This window comes from Serinus canaria, chromosome 3, assembly GCF_022539315.1.
Source record: "Serinus canaria isolate serCan28SL12 chromosome 3, serCan2020, whole genome shotgun sequence".
Classification (NCBI taxonomy): domain Eukaryota; kingdom Metazoa; phylum Chordata; class Aves; order Passeriformes; family Fringillidae; genus Serinus; species Serinus canaria.
Window position 1 is genome coordinate 61,579,843 of NC_066316.1, and position 19,178 is coordinate 61,599,020.

At 42.1% G+C, this 19,178-nt stretch overlaps 1 long non-coding RNA gene across 1 annotated transcript; it reads left to right on the forward strand.

Moving 5' to 3' along the window:
* The first annotated feature begins 319 nt into the window (after window positions 1–319).
* Window positions 320–16,788, forward strand: LOC127059478 (uncharacterized). The gene is made up of 3 exons (XR_007777383.1): window positions 320–512; window positions 15,205–15,324; window positions 16,748–16,788. It is a non-coding gene; the product is annotated as an uncharacterized LOC127059478 (long non-coding RNA).
* Window positions 16,789–19,178: the final 2,390 nt, after the last annotated feature.

Here is a 19,178-nt window from a genome sequence, read left to right on the forward strand (position 1 = left end):
GCCCCTGTTTAGATAATTCTTTTCATACACATACTGTAAAAGGGCCTGGCTTTTACGTACAAAGTAATTGTGAACCGGAATGTACTTATTGCACGAGTGCAGCAAAATATTTCTGGAAAATTGTTCTCTTCCTCCCTGCTAATCGGTTAAAATCGCATGGGATAGCCAGGGTGCAGTGCAGATGGAAATAATCAGGAAAATATTCAGTTTCCATAGGAGATTAATTTTTTTTTCCTCAAAGCTTAGAGTTTGACTACTCTTATTTTCATGTTCTCCAATCTGTTACAGCAAAAGATTATCCTCTTCTCCTAAGAGCATCCTGATTACAAATTTTGGACTTTGGGTTTGAATTCAATAGAACTGTTGACTTCTTTGGAAAGAAAACCCATGCCTTGCCCATATTGAACTCTCCACAGACTTCCACCTACAATCAGTGGAATGAAAGTTGCTCTGCCAGCCAACGATTCACAGCTCCCACTGCACGCTCCTACTTTGAATCTTAGGTGTGTAAGGTGAGGCAAAGTGATTTCTTTCCTTTGGTTCTTTCTGATGACTAATGGGCCAGCTTGTGGGAGATTTGCTGAGTCATCTGCTTGTTTTCAGAGATAACAGTTAATATCCAGATAAATGGTTTAGACATGCACAAATAAAGCAGGAAAGTACCATTCCTCATTGCCACTTTATGCCTGACTGACCCCTGCCTTTTGGCAAAAAAAGAAATAAATAAAACCACAAATCTCCCTGACTATTCCTCGTACCAAAAGGTTGTCCTCATGCTAACCCCCACACAGAGTGTTCCAGAGAGAAGGCATTTTGGGGCAAGCTGAGGAACAGAGACAAAATGCCTAAAGGAATTTCATACACTGGTGATTTTGTAGAGGGTCATTCCAAAAGGGAAGCTGGTTGGGATTACTGGTACTGTACCAAGTTGATGCCTGTCAGCCCCTAAAAAATTAATGTCATTATCATTGGCACAAGGATATATTTCCCTCTTATCTTTAACATAAGCCAATATAGAGGAAAATGTACAGAAGGGAAGGCATGGCAGATGTGAATCACCTCTATTAACTTGCAAAAGTCATGTACATGTGTCAAAACAGCATATTAAAATGGATTAGCCATTCATACAAATAAGAACAACATGTGCATTTGTTTCAGCTAGGATAAAAATCACAAAGGCAATCAATTATTGTACAGCACATGTGAAAAAAATTCTTGGCAAAAAAGGACAGTGTACCCCAAATGTTCAGACACATGTTTCAAGTATGCAGATTTTTTTTTTTTAATTTTAGCTTTCAGGTTACTAGTTTGCTCCAGAAGGCCATGAGAAACCACAGCTTGAAGGGAGACATAATGACTTTACACTCCCAATGTATTCTCTAAAGTCACTATTTTTTGTCTTGAACTTTTTTCCATGTGGATTTGAATCCTACTCACAGAGCCATGCCAAAAGGATTTTGAACTGCAGTACAGTAAATACAGTTGTTTGGATAATAAATTTGTATTGGGGCATGTTTTTTCTCCCTGACTCTTTTTAGCTAAACTTTCACCATATACAGAGCTGCAACTTAGCATGCACAGAGCACATTTTCTACCAGTTGGACTCCCACTGTCAACCATGCATGGCAACCATATTGACAGATGGACTATATTTATATGGACAAAGAAGAAGGTTATAGCTTAGATGAGCATAAGTATTTTGTTATTAGCACATAATATTCCCAATAATTTTCCCCCTTATTGGTGTTTTGTTTCAGAGGTGACAAGAAGCATAGTTTGCTCATTGGTTTTCATATGCAGCAGAAATTTTCGGTTGTCCAAGAGTGTGCAGCCATGTCACATGAAAAAATCCTGAAACACCAGGGTAGAAGAGCAAAGATATAAGCTCCAAAATAATTTCCACAAACTTAGCTCCCTCCCCTTGCCTTACAGCCTTCTGAAAAGTCATCAGATAAAAAATGGGTAGACAAAATCACAGCGGTCAGTTCTCCCTCAGCTCCTCTGGCAGCTCAGCACATCCACACCTTGCCCACGCTTAAATTAGACCCCAGTGATCTGCTTATTTCAATGCCAATGACAACCTTACAGAACTACACTGTTGCTCTGGAAAACAATTCAAAAAGCCTGAGATACTATTTTGGTCACACTTTGGTAGGTGTCCTTGCAGCTGCAAAGATGATGCCACAGTTGTCCCATGTTTTCAAGCATAGAAGTGTCCCAGTTTCTCTTCTGAAGCGGCAGCACTTATTCTTTGTGCACATTCCATTGACACACAGCCCTGACAGCTCAAGCTGGCTTCTGGTGGAGACAGGGAAGCCTCAGGGGTCACTGGTGGTTTTTGTTGAAAGTTGGCTCTATTTAGCCCAGGGTAAACTGTGGGAATGAGATGTAGCCACACAGGCATCTATCAGGTTATGGTCATATGCAGAGATTGCTGCCCACTGCTGTTGAGCCAAATCAGCTTTGCCACTGGTATCAACAGCAAAGGATTTGATTCTCAGGCACCTGCTGATAATTCACTTGAAATATTTGACTTGTTTTCAAATAATGTCTCTTTTCAAATATACATAAGTCGATCGCTTTCATGTTTCCCCTTAAATGCCAGAAATTAAGTGAAATAAAAACAACCTCAGCTATCCCTGAGCTTCTTTGCTTTCACATCATTCAAGGGTGGAAAGAGTTTTCTATTTTAATTAATTGGAGAATAAAAATCAGTATCCAGCTGAGATGTAGGGTCTCTTTTTTCCTGTGGAATCAGGTCTCCCAGAAAAAGTAGATGTTTGTGCTGGAAATTCCGACTCACATGAAATCAGAAGACTGTGATCAGGGATGTCAAGACCACCAGAGATTAATGTTGCATTAAATCCTTGAGGTTGAAAAGAAGCCACAACAGTCAAGCCCCTTCTCCCTGGACACGTGCTACACCTCACTGCTCCCCAGTTTCTCCCTTCTTTCTCATATTTCACTAAGTGAGTGTATATGTATGTGTGCATACATATGTGGGGGGGTGCTAAACTGTGCTCCCATTGTGCTCTGTTTCCTCTGGTAGTCCTGCCCTCTTCCCTGCTGCCTGCTCTGCTGTGTGTGCCAGCAGCATCCATGCACACTCAGTGAATTATGTGGAGCCACCTCCAAAGCCAAAGGAGGAGGTGACAATTGCAGGACATCTTTCTCTGCCTGACAGCATATGTAGAAACAGTCCAGCTGAACAGATTTCTGTCTGTGCTAAGGGGATCAGCAGATTATTTTTGCCATTTACTGGCTTGAAAGCTCAGCATTTCAATGCCTCCCTGACTAGAAAGCTATTGAGCACAAAATCCTGAGAACAGAAGCACTGATCTTGGAAAGTGGTGTTTGTGCCTCCTATTTTTCCATCTTTCTCTTCAGCAGGCAAAGAGTATGGGCAATGTTGAAAGTAGAGGTCCAATACAAGTACAAGTACAACGCTGATAATTGATAAGCTGGCAATAGGATACAATTTATAAATCAAGCAACTGCTCCTGAAGTTTCTGAAAATCCATGTAACAAGTACAATTCTAGCTGAAGTTTTGTCTTCCTCCTGTCTCCTCAGAGAAAACTCAGCTGGTAATAAACAGAAGTGGGCTGTAATTCACAGAGGTGTCCCCTTCATTTCAGGTGGAACCACAAGGGCAAGAAATGGGGAAAAAGGAAATACTGCTGCTTCAGTAGTCACAGTTACAATTCTCTGGTGTCAGTATCAGATAATGTCACATCTTTCAGGATCTGGATTTTTTTAAAAAATCTTACAAGAGTTTAAAGGTTACAGGTATTTTGCCTGAAGCAGCACGTGAAGGGGGTAGGAGGAAGGGGCTGTCCTTCTGCCAGCACCTGGTGTGGAAGTAGACTGCTTGTTCAGGTACTTGCCAGTGAGTTTACTGTCAAAGGCACTCATTTTGCTCTAAAGGTCTCTCAGTTTTCAGGGGAATAATTTTCTTGGGATGGACTTCTACATGTGGTAGCCTGCACTGTGCCTCTGAGGCCCTGCCTTTTCTAGGAAAAAAATAATTAGTCCTCTGGGCTCCTTGCCTTAGCTGAAGCATCCCTAGGGGAGTAACCACGCTGGCTATAGGATCTTCACAGAATCACAACTAGCACTAGCAGTAATGCTGTTTAAGCTGTGCATTGCCAAAAGGCCTTCATCACTAACCCTAATGCCAACACCCAAAGCAGCAGAGATGCTACAAACCTCTCCTGGGCTGCTCTTGCAGGATTTTGAGCACCCCTAGGTGGTGTGAAAAGACCAGCAGACAGGTTTTCACTTCAACTGCCTTAGCAGGGCAATTGTGTTAGTAAGCAGTTGTTCTCCCCAAACCTTGGGGAATAGTCTTTTTCCATTACAATCATTGTAAAGGCACTGACCTAAATGCAGTGATGCTTGCACAGTGAATGCACAAGCAGCTCTCCAGTATCTCCTTGTTTTTGAAAAAGAAGCTGCATTTTGAACCAGCATGGCTGGGTACGGGCCTTTTGGACAATCAAAGGATATGTGATATACAAATGATATTTCCTTTGATAAAATAAGTCCTGGTGCTGTTGGAAGAGCTAGGAGAAGTTATTTTTAATTTATGCATTTGGCCAAACACAAAATCTTATGAGCCTGACAGCTCCATATGAACGTTTGACTTGCCATGTGATTACCCAAGGGCTTCAGCTGGGCCACGCTTCACAATTTTCCTGAGTTTGGTGTCATACAGGCAGTCACTATGTCCCCTCCTGCCATGGAAAAGAAAAACTCCATGCTGCCCTGATCAGACTGGAGTCTCTCAAGTGTGGGATGGCACAGATCTGAATTCCTCTTTGCCTGAACTGTGAGCACGCTGTAATCACAGGGGGTCTTCATGTGTCATCAGTGTGCATTCTGTAGGGCAAAGAGTTTTGGTTATCTCTTACCCCGAAACATCACATCTCCCCACTGGTGTGATACTATAATCACTCACCTCATCTGTCCCAGAAATGTTTGTATGTAGAAATTTAATCTTGATGTTTTTCTCACTAGTAGACAGCTTCATGTCTGCAATATGCAGATTTTTTTATAGAATGGGAAATCTTGAAAAAAATCCCATAACAGAAAGTGAAAAACAGAGAGATAAAGAATATAAGAAAGCTTGGTGCTGTAAAATAAAGTGGTTCTTGAGGTAATCATGCTCCCTGTAGTAAAATAAAAGCTACAGTTCTTTAACTCTGACAAGCTGAAAGACACTTTTTTTTTTGTATGATTCAATTTTCTCTTTTATCATTCTTCTTTCAAAAGGAGCCACACTAAAAAATGAAAGTTGCACAGAAAAAAAAAGACATGGAAATAAATAAAGATGAGGTACTACAGATTGAGGACACATTAACTTCCAAATGTAGAAAAGAAACAACCACAAAAAACTCAAAATATTTTATGTTAACATACCAATGAAAGGAAGTTCTAGACTATGATCTTTTTCAAGATGCTTCCTAAACCCTGCCTGGAGCTCAAATTAAGTCACATTGTGTACTTGCTTGGAATTTTTAAACCCAGGTAACTAAGAGGGCTTCAAATGCCTTTTTATGCATGTCTTTTTAATGTTAATTTAGAAATAAAAGGCATTACTTTTCCAAGACAAGAACAATTTTCTAAAGCAAGCAAAGTTTTACTGCTCCAAAAATTACTTATTAACTATCCTACAGGAATGAAAAATAGTAAGAAGGTGTAGTAAGAAATCCTGCTTGTTTTTCTATTCCCTTGAGGTTATTTGGGTATATAACTGCAAAGCCATTTCATAGATCTAGCCTGGGTACGATGTACATGCCAGACAATTCTCAGAGCAGGAGGCACGTGCAGCTACGCTGGTGGATCTCTGCCACCCCCAGGGAGAGGCAATTTCTGCTTCTTGCTGCCATTGCCACTTTCATGGAACATCCCCTGCAGCACCATACACACATGTGCTTCACACCTTCCAGGCACACAGCCACAGCCACACACAGATACAGATGTGGGCAGTGTACAGCCCACTATTCATTGCCAACACCCAGCCCATTCTGACTGGAAAAGTCATTACTATGAATGGGAGGCTCCACTAGAATGAGCAAGAAGTGATTTATTAGCCCCATATTTAAATTTCCTCATTATAATCTAGGAAAGGAATGTTGTCATTATTTTCAACAGGGTTACTCTGGATTTTTCTGACAACAATTTTAGCTTTGCAGCATACCTGCCTGCAGAGAAACTCCTGTTGTAACTTCTGAAAGTACAGAGACTGGCATCTTGAACTCTGGCATAATTTCTTTTGTCATAGATTATCCAGAAATTGTAATTATTTATTGCTGGTCATATTATTCCTGCGCTCCCTGTGGATCCTACAAACAACATATGGTTTTTTTAGGCACCAGTGGTTCAGCTGACATTAACTGAAGTCAGATGAAATTAAGTTTATTGTTAAAAAGTATCCAGAATATTCTCTGGGCTCTTTCTGAAATTTAGTGCAACAGCTAAAGACAGGTCAGCTCTTGATATTTCAGTAAACCTCAGAAATAAATTCTGCAGAGCTTTCTACAAGTCTTCTCAGTTTTTGAAGACAATGGAAACTTGAATGCTTGATATTTTTGAGCAAATGGAGACAGGTCAGCTCAGTGAAACCTTTCCAAGCAAGATAAATGCCTTCAAAAACATTCAGGCAAAGTCAGGGTAGGAGACAGACCACAGTCCCATCCTCAGTCTCTAGGACTGGGGCCCACATCCCATGGTGCAGGAGCATGTGCCCCCACCAGTAAAAGAAGGGAAGGAGCCAAGCTCTCATAATCTGCCCGTGGTAAATTTCCTCTTGTCTCAGACACATCTGTTATGCTTTGATCACAACCTCTATCTTCCTCTGCCATGTTTCTGTATTTTCCAGCAGCCTAGCTAAAAGTAACCAATCCATATGAAAATGTTTCCCAGCCCTTACACGGTGAGAAGGCAGGAGAAGCATTAGTACCAGCCACAGCAACAGTGATTTTTTTTTGTCCATCCAACCCCTCCACGAGCCTCTTTCTGCTCTAGCCCATGCCCCTAACTGCACCCAGAAGGCTCTGGAGGGTCTCCAGGATGGCTTTTGGCAGTGCCCACACAGCTCAGCTGGGTTCAGCATTGCTCATTTCCAACTCACTTTGACCTGAGTGTCCTCCTGCCCTTTCTGGACTGTGACCCCAGCTTCATGTGTTGTCCCATGACGATTGCTTACGATGGATGGAGGCAGGTGAAGGAAGTCCAGAGACCAAAGGAAAGAAAACAGATGAAAAAGCCTTCTCTTTTATCTATTTCAGTAAAATTTTTAACTGCCAAATGCATCTTCTCTTTCCTGAAGTGATAATCCTGTCCTCCTTCCTGCATGACCTGGCTGTAACCCTGGGAGGAGGAAGTAATTTATTTCTAGCCCTGTTGTTTTAAATGTGTCTCAGCTGTCATCTGAGGCCACCTGAAATCATGTTTTTCACCTGCCTGCCTGCTCATCGGTCTCCAGTCACCCGGCAAGAGGAGCCAGGCATGGGGCAGCCACAGCGGTGGCCCCGCACGAAGGGCTGACATGGGAGCACAAGTGAGGCTTATTTGTTTCACACCATTTCCCCACTGCCTGTGCTGACAGACAGACAGACAAGCAGCCTCCCACCAGTCCCTGTGGGGCACTGAGCAGCCCTGGCTGAGGAGTGCCAGGGCTCTGCAGCTCCTACCTGTTGCCTTAGAAACAAAGAGACATGGACCTGTACTCTTTCTTCCTTTCTTTTTCTTTCTTCTTTCTCCATAATTTTGCTACTCAGATAGTGCACTGTGTGCCAAGTCTCAAGGTGGGAGCGAAGAACGAGGAGAAAAGAGAAAGGAAAGGAAAGAGAAGAGTGAGTATATAAATTCCAGGAAACATTTTGAGACTAAATATGAAAGCAAGACACGCTGGGGCAGCTACTGGGCTCGTCTCTGCCTGCTGCCCTTGTGTGGCGTGTGGCAGGAGGTCATGCTGCCACACCGAGAGCAGCTGTAGGAACCAGCTGAGACATCTGGCTCCCATTGAGGAATCTCAACACTGGAACCAGACAAAGTTTGTTTTCTCTTGCTTGAGCACGAATCAAAGTTTTAATTAAAGAAATCTCAGAGATGCTTTCAGCAAGACTGCCCAGGGTCAGTGTGCAGAGGGTGCTTTTTCTGGGATATGAGCTGGTCGTGGTCCAACCCACTCCCTGAGGTGATGGGTGTGTTTTGGGGTGAGGGAGGAGTTGCAGAGCCTAAAGCAGCAGGGATCAATGACACTCAGAAAGACCCTTTCATTGTCTTGTGTACATGGAGGCCCAGACTCCAAGGAACAGCCATTGCCTCTTCTGTGCCTCCTGTTTTGCCAGCAGCTATTCCCATGGCTGATCAGCCTCACTGCCCTTCTCTTTGCAAAATCATTCAATCCTTCCTGTGGTTCTTCCTTCCTTTAAAGCCAGTCTTAGGACCTCCTCTCTCCATTCCCAACAAAGCCCACCAAAGCTATGCCCTCTGACACTGCTGGCTGCAGCTCTACTGCTGCTTAGCTACCACTGTAAGCTATTAGTTCTCCAGCTTTTTTATTAGGCAATAATATTTTTTTCAAATAATTGTTTTTCATACTGTTAGTAACCCTTTAGGATAATTTCTGAAATAGAACAATCGTATTCCCACTTCTGAGTAATCGGTACCAGCATAATACAATATTTCAAACACATCAGATCTCTAGAAACCCCTGAACTGGTTTCCAATTCCCATTAAAATTGCAGCAGCAGTTCATCTCTCCAGGGCTGGTTTGGAAAAACACCTGGCACACATCCTATTCCTTCAGTGCAAAGCACAGCCTGTACAGCTGCAGTTCAGGCAACACATCTGAGAGCCACAGTCACTCTCTAGCAACAACTGAGAAACAGGAACCCGAAGTAGAGGAGGAGTAGGTTCGTGGGATCCCTTTCTACAAAGAATGGTATTAAAGGGCATTAGTCTCTTGGATATAGCTGAGACTTCTGGATTGGCTGCTGGCTCACAGCCACCCATGTGCCCTATAAATCTATTTTTTGTTTTTATGTGTAAATGATGTAATGCCCACAAACTTCCTCAGTCAGGGTTCATTATTTAATTTCTCAGGTGGCTGAAGTCATAGGCTTTGTGGCGTCTGTGACCACCCACAATGTGCTCTCACTGCCCAGAAATGAACTTCCTCTTAGACCCTGGATTCTAATTGGTATCTGCAGAATTAAAAGTCCACTGACCACTTCATGTCATGGGAACATTTTGGAAAGCATCTCTGGAATGATAAAACCATTTTGATCCCGAAATAATGTGTGTGCTTAAACTAAGACCTTTTCTGATAGAAAGAAGACAATTAAAGCCAAGTCTCTATATGATTCAATGTTAAGATAAACCCTGCTTTCATGAGCAAATATTTACTTGGAAAATTAAATTCAGCAAGCAAAAGAAATTCTTTGCTTCACCAAATCTAAAATTCCAGATGGTCCGAATTTTATCCCAAATTTTCTTTACTAAATGGGAGTGCATCTTTACCAATGTCACTGGGCTCCTAAATAATTCCAGGGAGTGGTTATCGCCAGTGGAGTAATGAGGATTTAACTGCATCCTATGCCTTACCTATTAGTAATAAACATATCTCATGCTTTCTTTTAATACTGTTAAATTCACTTCCTTGGTGTCGTTTTACCTAAATGTTTATAAATCCATGCATGAAAAAGTTTCCTGGGCACAGAGACTTCCCTACATTGGTCCAGTTGGGCCTGAAAAATCAGTCTTCTCCATAATACTCTCCAGTGTCATGGTAGTAAACCCTGTGGTTTTCTGATGATATCTGCAATCATTCACTTTCTGTGAAATAGAAATACTCTGCCTTATTAGCAGTTAAAATAAATTGAATGGAGTGGTGTAGAGGACAAATTATTACTGTATAAACATTGATCAGCATTCCCTAAACTGTGTAAATCCTTAAAGTCTGAAAGGCTAATCATCACAGATTACAGGTATTTTCATGAATCTAGAATCAGCATTAAAAAAAAAATAGATGGGTGTGGTCTAAACACTGAAATCTGTAAAAATTAACTGCATCTCAAAGACATAACTTCTTCACTGCTAGAGCTCAGATTCTTACTGAAGAAAAAGAAGACAAACAACAGTAGGTAAAAGTATGTATTTATATAGGAACACAAATATATTTGCAAATGTATTACATGTTTGCAGGCAAGTACATCAATTATGGCCATCTCTGAGAAGGGTCAGAAGGAAGATGTGGGGAGCTAGAGGTCTGTTAGTCTGAAGTGAGTGCCAGAGAAGCTCATGGAGCAGATCAGATTGAGTGCATTCCTGTGGCATGTGCAGGCCAGCCAGGGGATCAGGCTGGATTTGTAAAAGTCAGGTCCTGCTTGACCAACCTGATCTCCTTCTATGACAAAGTGACCCAGTTAAGTGGTGCAGGAAAGGTTGGCTTGCATCAGGAATCCTGTGGCTAGAAGGACCAGGGCCATGACCATTCCTGGTGAGGCCCCACCTTGAATTCTGTGTTCAATTTTCAACACTTTGCTGCTGGAGGGACATTGAGGCACTGAAGTGAGCCCAGAGAAGGACGATGAAGCTGGTGAAGGGTCTGGAGCACAAGTCCTATGTGGAGTGGCTGAGGGAGCTGGAGTTGTTTAGCCCGAAGAAAAGGAGAGTCAGGGAGACCTTATCCCTCCCTGCAGCTGCCTGAAAGGAGGGTGTAGCCAGGTGGGTGTCAGCCTCTTCTCCCAGGTAATGAGCAATACAAGTAGAAATGGCCTCAAGTTGCACCAGGGAAGGTTTGTATTGGATATTGGAAGAAATTTCTCCATCAAAGGAGTTGTCAAGCATCGGAACAGGCTGCCCAGGGAGCTGCTGGAGTAACCGTCCCAGGAGGATTTTAAAAGATGTGTAGATGTGGCACTTAGGGACGTGATTTAGTGGTGGACTTGGCAGTGCTGGGGTTGGACTCTATGATCTTAGAGGTCTTTTACAACCTACACAGTTCTATGATTCTATGATTCATTCTTCAACAGCAGTAGAGTCATATAAGAGAATCTTCAGACAGTGGTTATTTAATTTAGGCTTATATGCATCATAAATATTAAAAGAAGAAGAAACAAACCATTTTCTCACAGAAGAAAATCTGATTAAGTGACTCGTTAATTTACAAGGTTCTGAATGACTAAAACATAATTTTTATTTTCTTCAAGAATTTCAGTAAAAAGGGAAAAATGGATGTTTATGCTGTAGACAATAAAAGTGGCTCCTGTCTTTTCTCAGGGTGGAAATGCTCAAAGAATGGTTTTGGACAGAATGTTTCCAGCACAGAGTCTCAAACCAACCTTTTATTTTTCCTCTGTTGAATATAAAAAAGAAATTAAAAGTAGCAATGAGAAAAAACCAAAACTCCTAAGGAAACTTTTTGTCCTCAGCAGCACCTTTTCACTCAGAATTTTAGCTGTGGAAGAAGAGAAATGATCAAAGGTTTATTTGGCATATGAAAGCAGATGAAATTATTTGTTCCCAAATATTTCTTCATGTATTTTTACTCAGTCTTTTCTACACCGGATGGATATTTTACAGGGTTTCATCACTGTAAACCTGTTCCAAACATTACAAAAACCATTTCCACCGAGGGCATGAACAGGGACTTTGAAAAGAGACATGTGCTCTGCAGGAGGGCAGGTACCAAGGGAGGTCATCCCTGTGCCTAGCCCCCAGATTCAATGGCAACACCTGGCCATCCAGACAAGTCACCTCTCTCTGGAGACCTGCAGCTGCCATCCAGAAAGCTGCCCTGTGATGACAGCCAGGCTCAAACCCTCCCCTGCACACACACAAGGTCTGCTGCTTCCCAAGTCTTGAGATGTTAGCTTGGGGCCCAGGGGTTGCATTGCGCAGACCAAAACCTCAGCAGCCGGGCACCCTGCATTCCCATGAGAAACTCGCCAAGTCGGATGAACTGCGTCACTGCAGCCTGCAAAGCGGAGGCCTGGTTTAAAAATACTGCCTGGTGCCGATTTCCCAGGCCATATATAGTTCACACATCTCAGGGCAGCAGGAAGGAGCTGCAAAGACACACAGAGACACAGAGAAGGAAGAAAGCAATGAGAGACGCGGCTGCCAGCGTGCAACAAAACCAGGTTAAAAATAGCCTGGGCTGCCACAGCTCCCTCCTGTCCCGGGAGTGTGTGGGCCATTGGTCCTCCCTGGCCTCTCTGGCCTGTCTCTCAGCTGCCTATTTTCTGACAGGGGGAAAGGGCAGGAAGGAAATTTTCAGTTCCTGTAGGCAGAAGAGGAGAAAATTACGGCCCTGCTTGTTTTGACACGGGGCAGGCTCCCCTGGGCTTGCACAGACACCTGGCCAGTGCTGTAAGACCCTCTCCCTGAGGGCATGTGGAGAGCACAGGTTTGGAATGCCTCTCTCACATCCCCCAGCAGCAGCAGGCATAACCCCATGGGTGCCATGCTGCTGAGATGAGGTGCCAGCAGAGAAACACAGCCTGCACTTTGATGAGGGCTTTGAAACAAGTCTCATCTTCCCCCCACCATCCTCTGCACATTGAGTCCTGTTATGGAGTCAAAGCCAAGCTGACCAAGCCTACTCTGGTAAAATAAATAAAAAGCCAAAAACCCACTTGTTCTGTCCATTGCCTCTTCTCCCCCAAAGCCATTGCAAAGGAAACACAGCCATGTGCCAAATGGAGTTATCCATCTGCAGAGATCTTCCCCATCACTTCTCCTAGCCCAGTCCCTTAAAAGGAAAGCAAGAATATGAAGGTGTGTGTCATCCAGGCCAGGATGTCTGGCCCTAGACTCATGGAATCTCCTTGCTTGTTGAGATTTCCAGTAGCCAGGTGAGCACTGCCTGACCTGAGGCTTGTGTGGGAAGAAAGTTATGTTGGTATGTCTCCAGAGGCAATTCCTCAAGGGGCCAGCTTTAATTAGAGGGTTAGAGTTTCCTTCTTTTATTCCTGGTCATTTGCATCTTGTAGATATGGCTGCCTCAGCTGCAAACAACTTCTGTCAACTCCTAGATGCTGACACGAGGCACTGAGAGGGGTCCAAGCCAGAAGTCCAGATTCCAAACATCCCTGAACTTTGGTGAAGTTCAAATCAGAGCACACATCTTTAGTGAGAAGAGGAAAGCTGTAACATGATCCTAGCCCTGGGCAATAGAGGTAACACTCCAGTGTGGTCTGAAGGTGACTTCCAGAATATGCGTTGTGGAGCAGAGCAGAGGAGGAGAGGGGAAAGCAAAAAGGAATTTTTCATATGTTTAAAAAAAAAAAAAAGTTCTAAGGGGGAGCTAGATTCTGTTGTCTGTGGGAGGGTGAGGAAGGTTGCTGACAGAGTAAAGGGGGTTAAGAGAGGTGGATGAACTCTGAATGGAATAAGGAGTGATACCAAAGAGCTCTGTAGGCTGTCAGAGAGGTGTCTGTGAAGGAGCAGAAAGACCAAGAATACCAGCATTCAGGGAGAAGCCCATCATAGTGCATCTGCATATTTAGGAGATCTTGAGACTACAGATGCATTCAGGCTCATACACATCTCTGCAGGGCTCTCTGCCTGCCTTTCATGTGGATCAAAATCCTCCTAACGCCTCACCTCCAGCTCTGGAGGGGAAAAGTGCCTTCAGTGAGAAGGGCAGGGCTGGGCACTGCTTGTGCCCTTGTGGGGGACTGAGAGCAGCATCAGCCTCCCTGCTTGCTGCCAGCAGCATCCACACCAGCATTTCCAGCTTGTGGAGCAGTGTGGACCTTTCCCTTTGGAGCACAAGGAGCTGTGTTCTGCTCCTCCAGCTCTCCATGGGCTTGTGCCTCAATTTAGCACTTGTGCTTGCAAGAATCAAAGTTGGGCACTAACCACACCAGGGTGCAGAAGTAGAGATGCCCTTTTCACTCCATGTCCAAATATGGACTCTTTGATCCTTACTCCCAGAAAGGCTCCCTGGATGGCCACAGAAAAGCAGCAAGCAGCCTAAGTGGGTTCCCCTTATTCCATATCAGTGTGCTGTCTGTGATTAGATACACCAGTCTCTGGACATAAGAGAAACAAATTTTTACCTGAATTTAGAGGGCACCAGTCAGCAGGATTGGGAAGCTACCCTCATCAGATTACCCAGGGTTAAGGTTTAAGGTCAGAGCAGTGCACAGCTTAAGGCAATTGCAGCTCAGGCCTTGCCAAACTCCTTGTCAATATCTAACTTCCCTTCAGCCAGCTGATGGTGGCTGCTTAGATGGCTTCTGTGCCATGCTGTGACACCAGCCATAAAGGGTAAAGGGTTGCTTCCTGACTCTCATTTCCTCAGTTAATGAATGACACCACTAATTACCTGACAGTAACATGGAGCTATTCTTGGCCATAGGTAGATCCCACTGAGGTCATACTGGTTGCGGGTAATGTAATTTATTACCCTGTGAAACACTTCGGGATACCGAGTGAGAAGGCCACTTGGAAAGTGCCAAAGCAATAATTCAAGTCAGAATTTTCCCAGCAAGGTAATATGTTCCATACTTGCTCTGCCTCTGAGAAATAATGCATCAAAGTTGCATTGGCTCTGGTGGAATGCTGTAAAGATTTCCAAATACATTGGTGGAAACAGAGGACTGCTGTGCTCAAGAGGTAGGTCCCACTTAGGAGCAAAAGAAGTGCAAGGCATTTTGTTTTTCTTAAAGCAGCTCTGAAGACAGAAATCCCACATGGTGGAAAGGCAGCTGTCTGCCAAAGGGAAGTGCTGTGCTTTGGACAGGCGGGCAGCACAGCACGGGGTCACGCCATCTGGCCCCTGCTAGGGCTGGAGCTGTACTCTAGCTGAACTCTACCAAATTAGCTGTACATGATGCTGCATTCCCTCCTTTCTCAGAGGATCAAAGTAGCTGGATCCAGTCCCAGCTTTCTGCAGATAAGCAGGTCACAGGACTAGTTTGCACCTCTATGCTGCTTGTAATACACCATGTTACAGATTCCTCTGGATTTCCTAGTTTGTGCCCATATACACTACACACTACTGGTCACATTTTTTTCCCTTTAGTCCTGAGCTAATCTAGGGACCTGGGATAATTCTAGAGCCTCTTCCCAGTACAGCCCTCTGGCAGTCCTACATCTGGTTATAAACTACAACCCCTGTTCTTGCCCAAATGTTTTTTACGTTTTCTTGTTTTACCTAAAATTTTCATTCTTTCTTTCAAAAGGCTTCTCCCACCAGGAGAAGCAGTGTGAGGGCAGGCACAGCAGCTCAGCAGCCTGGCTTGGACTAAACCCTGGCTGAATGGTGGAGACAGAAAGGGAGAAAGACAAGACTATCTGGTTTGGTAAGCCATTAGCATCCCTCATGCCTAAGAAAAATGCATGCAAAGAAGAGGGGGGAGGGGAGAGATAGCAGTAATTGGAAATCCATTTCACTTGTATAAAAGTGCTAATTAGTTGTTTATCTGCAGCCACACTGCTGGATTCACAAAGGCACACACAAGTTACAGCGATTAATTACCAGGAGGGCCTGGAGGATTGTTTCCATAATTTAAACTTGTCATCAAGCAGCAGCCATGGGTGATTCACAAGCAAACAGCAGATCATATATATATATATATATTCTTCTTTAAAAAAATAATGTGGTTTTGTTTCATAGGACGGGATGATAAATTTATTGTCATTTTAACCATTGCTGTTGTTTAAGCAGCAGATACTTGTCCAATATGCAAGTAATTTTTTTTAACCTCTGTAGCTTATCTGTCAATAGAAGGGGACACAGGTTGAAACTATGCAATAATTTATGTCAAATTTGAAAAGAGTTTTGGATGAAGAAATAGAACTAAAATGAACAAAAAATATTTTCAGAAATATTTATTTAAATTTTGAATGATAGTTTGTGACCTGGTATTCCTACTTTAATTTAAGAAATTTAAAAAAATGACTGATTTGTCCAGATTACTCTGTTGATTTGAAGATAAGTAGTTTTACCCTGTTCTCACACTCAGTATAACAAGCAGTTGATAGCACATGATTGCATTGTCCATCCTCCCCTGAACATAAAAAGGTTTTAAGGACTGAATGAGGGAGAAATTTAAACAGAGGCATCCTATGAGGAAAAAAATACATGAAAATGCATTGGATAAAGAATTTACTTATTTATAAAAATACTTTGGATAAAACATTTAAATATTTTTATTTCAGTTGTCAAAAATACATTATGATAATAGAACAGCACTGAATTAAACTCACACCACTCCAGTGGGATTGGAAGAATCCCAAAGATTTTGGCATGGGATCATTTTTTACAACATGTTTTTGAGAAGATCTGATCCCGGAGCAGTAAATATAATTCCCTAAATAAAAGTGCTTTTCATAATTATTTTGGTAGGCTATTTTTGACACATTTGCTTATTTGCAAATGATTTCCAATGAGTGTATGCTAAAAGTGACACATTTGTGTTTCCTTGTTGTGAAAAGTTCAAGTAATGAAAATATTTAGTATTAAAAATTACCCATGACATCTTTAGCAGAATATTTTTTGTCTAGGAAGCTGCTTAAGAAAAGCTTAGAGTGTTGTCCAGCCTGCATCTCAGCTGTGCTCCTCACAGACAGCATCACTGTGGCATTTTCTGTGCTCTGCTGGGTGGCCACAAAACACCTGCAAACAAGATTTTGGAGGCACCACTTCCAACTGCTCATTAAAACTTCCATTTCCATGTTTTGTAGGTCACAAAAGATTTCCTTTTTTTTTTTTTTTTCCTCCAGGGATACTGCAGCTAAGAAGCCAACAGAAAGGTTTACTGAAATGTTTAAGTGCAAAAAAGAGAAAAAAAAAACCCAGCAGAATAAAGTTCAAGCCGATGCCAACAAACTGTATTTGGTACAGTTCAGCCTGTTGCTCGCAGCTGCTTTCAGAGGTGAACAAAACATTTTGCTGGTCCAAGGACTCCCTGCTCAGGAATGGGCTCCCTGCAGGGCCGATGCGCAGCACCGCTCGAGCGCTTCACTGCTCGCAAGTGAAATAGGGGATCGGGTGGCAGCTGCTCGCTGTTGGTCTTCCCTTTTAATGTGCGTGTGGTAAGACAAAAATTCAAAGCAAAAAGTTGCACAAAATGGAGCTGTAACTTTATATCTAAATCTGTAATTGAGCATCTTGGCCTTCAGCCACAAAACGTCCGATTAATCTGTCTAAAAAAAAGAGCTCATATTTCAAAAATGAGAAGTTAAAATCCAAGACCAGCCCTTAATTACCAAGCAATGACCACAAAAAACCTCACAAATCCCAAATTCAATTACCTGAAATATTATTACTTGATAGTTCTTTAGTCTTCTAATTTGAACATTAAAACATTCCTTAGTAAGAACAGGGAAGGGCGAGACCAACACTTTTTCCTCTGCCAACAAACCAAGTCTTGCAGCTTTTGTTGAGCAAAACACTTTTTTATTTCAGATTAATATCTACTTAGACTACCTAACCTTATAACATAGCTGCCAGGAGCTAACTTATGAAGGAACAGGAAATTGAAAAAAAAAATCCAAAAGAAAAAGGATTGAAGAAAAGAAGAAAAAACTGAAATAAAAAACAAATCAAACAATTATTCAGTCATGGAAAATAAGCTTTGCGAGAAAAGAAGAATTTCTCTTTCACCTTTCTGCACATGCTTATTATTTTTAAAATTTTATACTAAAGTGTCCACCAGAGAAAGTCAAGTGACAGTGATGAATAACGAACACATTCCAGTGTAAAAAAAAAATTCCAAAATATTTATGAAAAATGCTTACCATTAGTAGAATCACAATCCATATCAGGAAAGATAAAACCTTTAAGATATGAACAAGCTCTGAGGAAAAAGTTCTGACTAAGTTAACAGAGCCAAATTTCAGTCAACCAAGTAGAAGACACCCTTTCTACCAGTTAGTTTAGACAACCAGTTCTCTCCAGCTCAAAAGCCATCTGCACATCTTTAAGTTGTCATACTTGGTTTGAAAAAAATGCTCAAATAGAAAACAAAAAATACAGAACTTTGAGAGATCAAGAATCTTACTGACAAGCTGTGTAAAAATCAAACATTTTAACAAAAACAAAACAAAAAAAAAAAAAAAACAAACCAAAGGAAAAAAACAACCAGCCAGACAAAGAAGCCAGCAGACAAACATTTTATTGGGGTAGCTTTTGTTGTGAATCAGGAATTGCTCAGTTTACAAGTTTACAAGTTACCAGTTTACAAAGGGCGGCCAGATACCTTATCCAAGACAATCACAAATTTCACCCCCACAATTTTATAATGCACTTCTTTTGTGTCACTAATTTGAATGACCCACTGAAGAATCAAAAAGTAGGGAGTATTTTTCATGTGGAATCATCATTCCAGCATTGCTGTCATCCTTCTAATGTCGTTGCACCGACCTGTCAGCACACTGGAACACTTTTACACAGCAGTTTGTCAGGGTGCCTTGCACAGGGGTATTGCAACTTACAGAGGTCTTGAAATGCTTTCTTCAGTCTTCATATGTGTGCTGTGCTACTCTGACACTCTGACACTCAGAGAGCTCTCTGGCAGGGATCTCGCTCCTCTGCTTGTGAAAACATTCAGTAATTTTACTCTTAGCAAAACAATTAAAAACTAAATACTCAATTCTCACCAAGCAGATATTCAACTCCACCTGGGAAGGCATGTATGGATGATGTCTGTCAAAGCACTTGGCCAAAAAGCCAAACTGAGATACCCACTTCATAAAAAAAGTGTGTTTTCTGTTTAGATATGTCCACACAACCCACAAACTGATTAAAAAGTTGCATTTAAACATAAAATATATTCAAGATTAGGTGTCCAAATGAAGTCTTTCTGCAAAAACAAAAATAAAAACAAAAACAAAAACAACTCAAGAACCAAAATCAAAAACGGAACAAAAAATAAATGTTCTAGATATTTGACTCATCTAAAGAAACATGATTTAAAAGGCAGGTAAGTTAAAATCAATGTTTTTCAGCACAGAAGAAATTCAGGTTGATATTGCTGTATTAGATTTCCCATTTGAAAACCACAGGATATGAAAAGTTGTGGTACCTCAGAAGACGATTTGGAATACTGAAAAATCCAGCAGAACCTCAAGAGCATATGGCTGCAGGCTTTAGCTTTAAAAATTTTTGGGGTTTTATGATCCACTTTCAAAGAAACAGTAAAGTTGTGGGTGT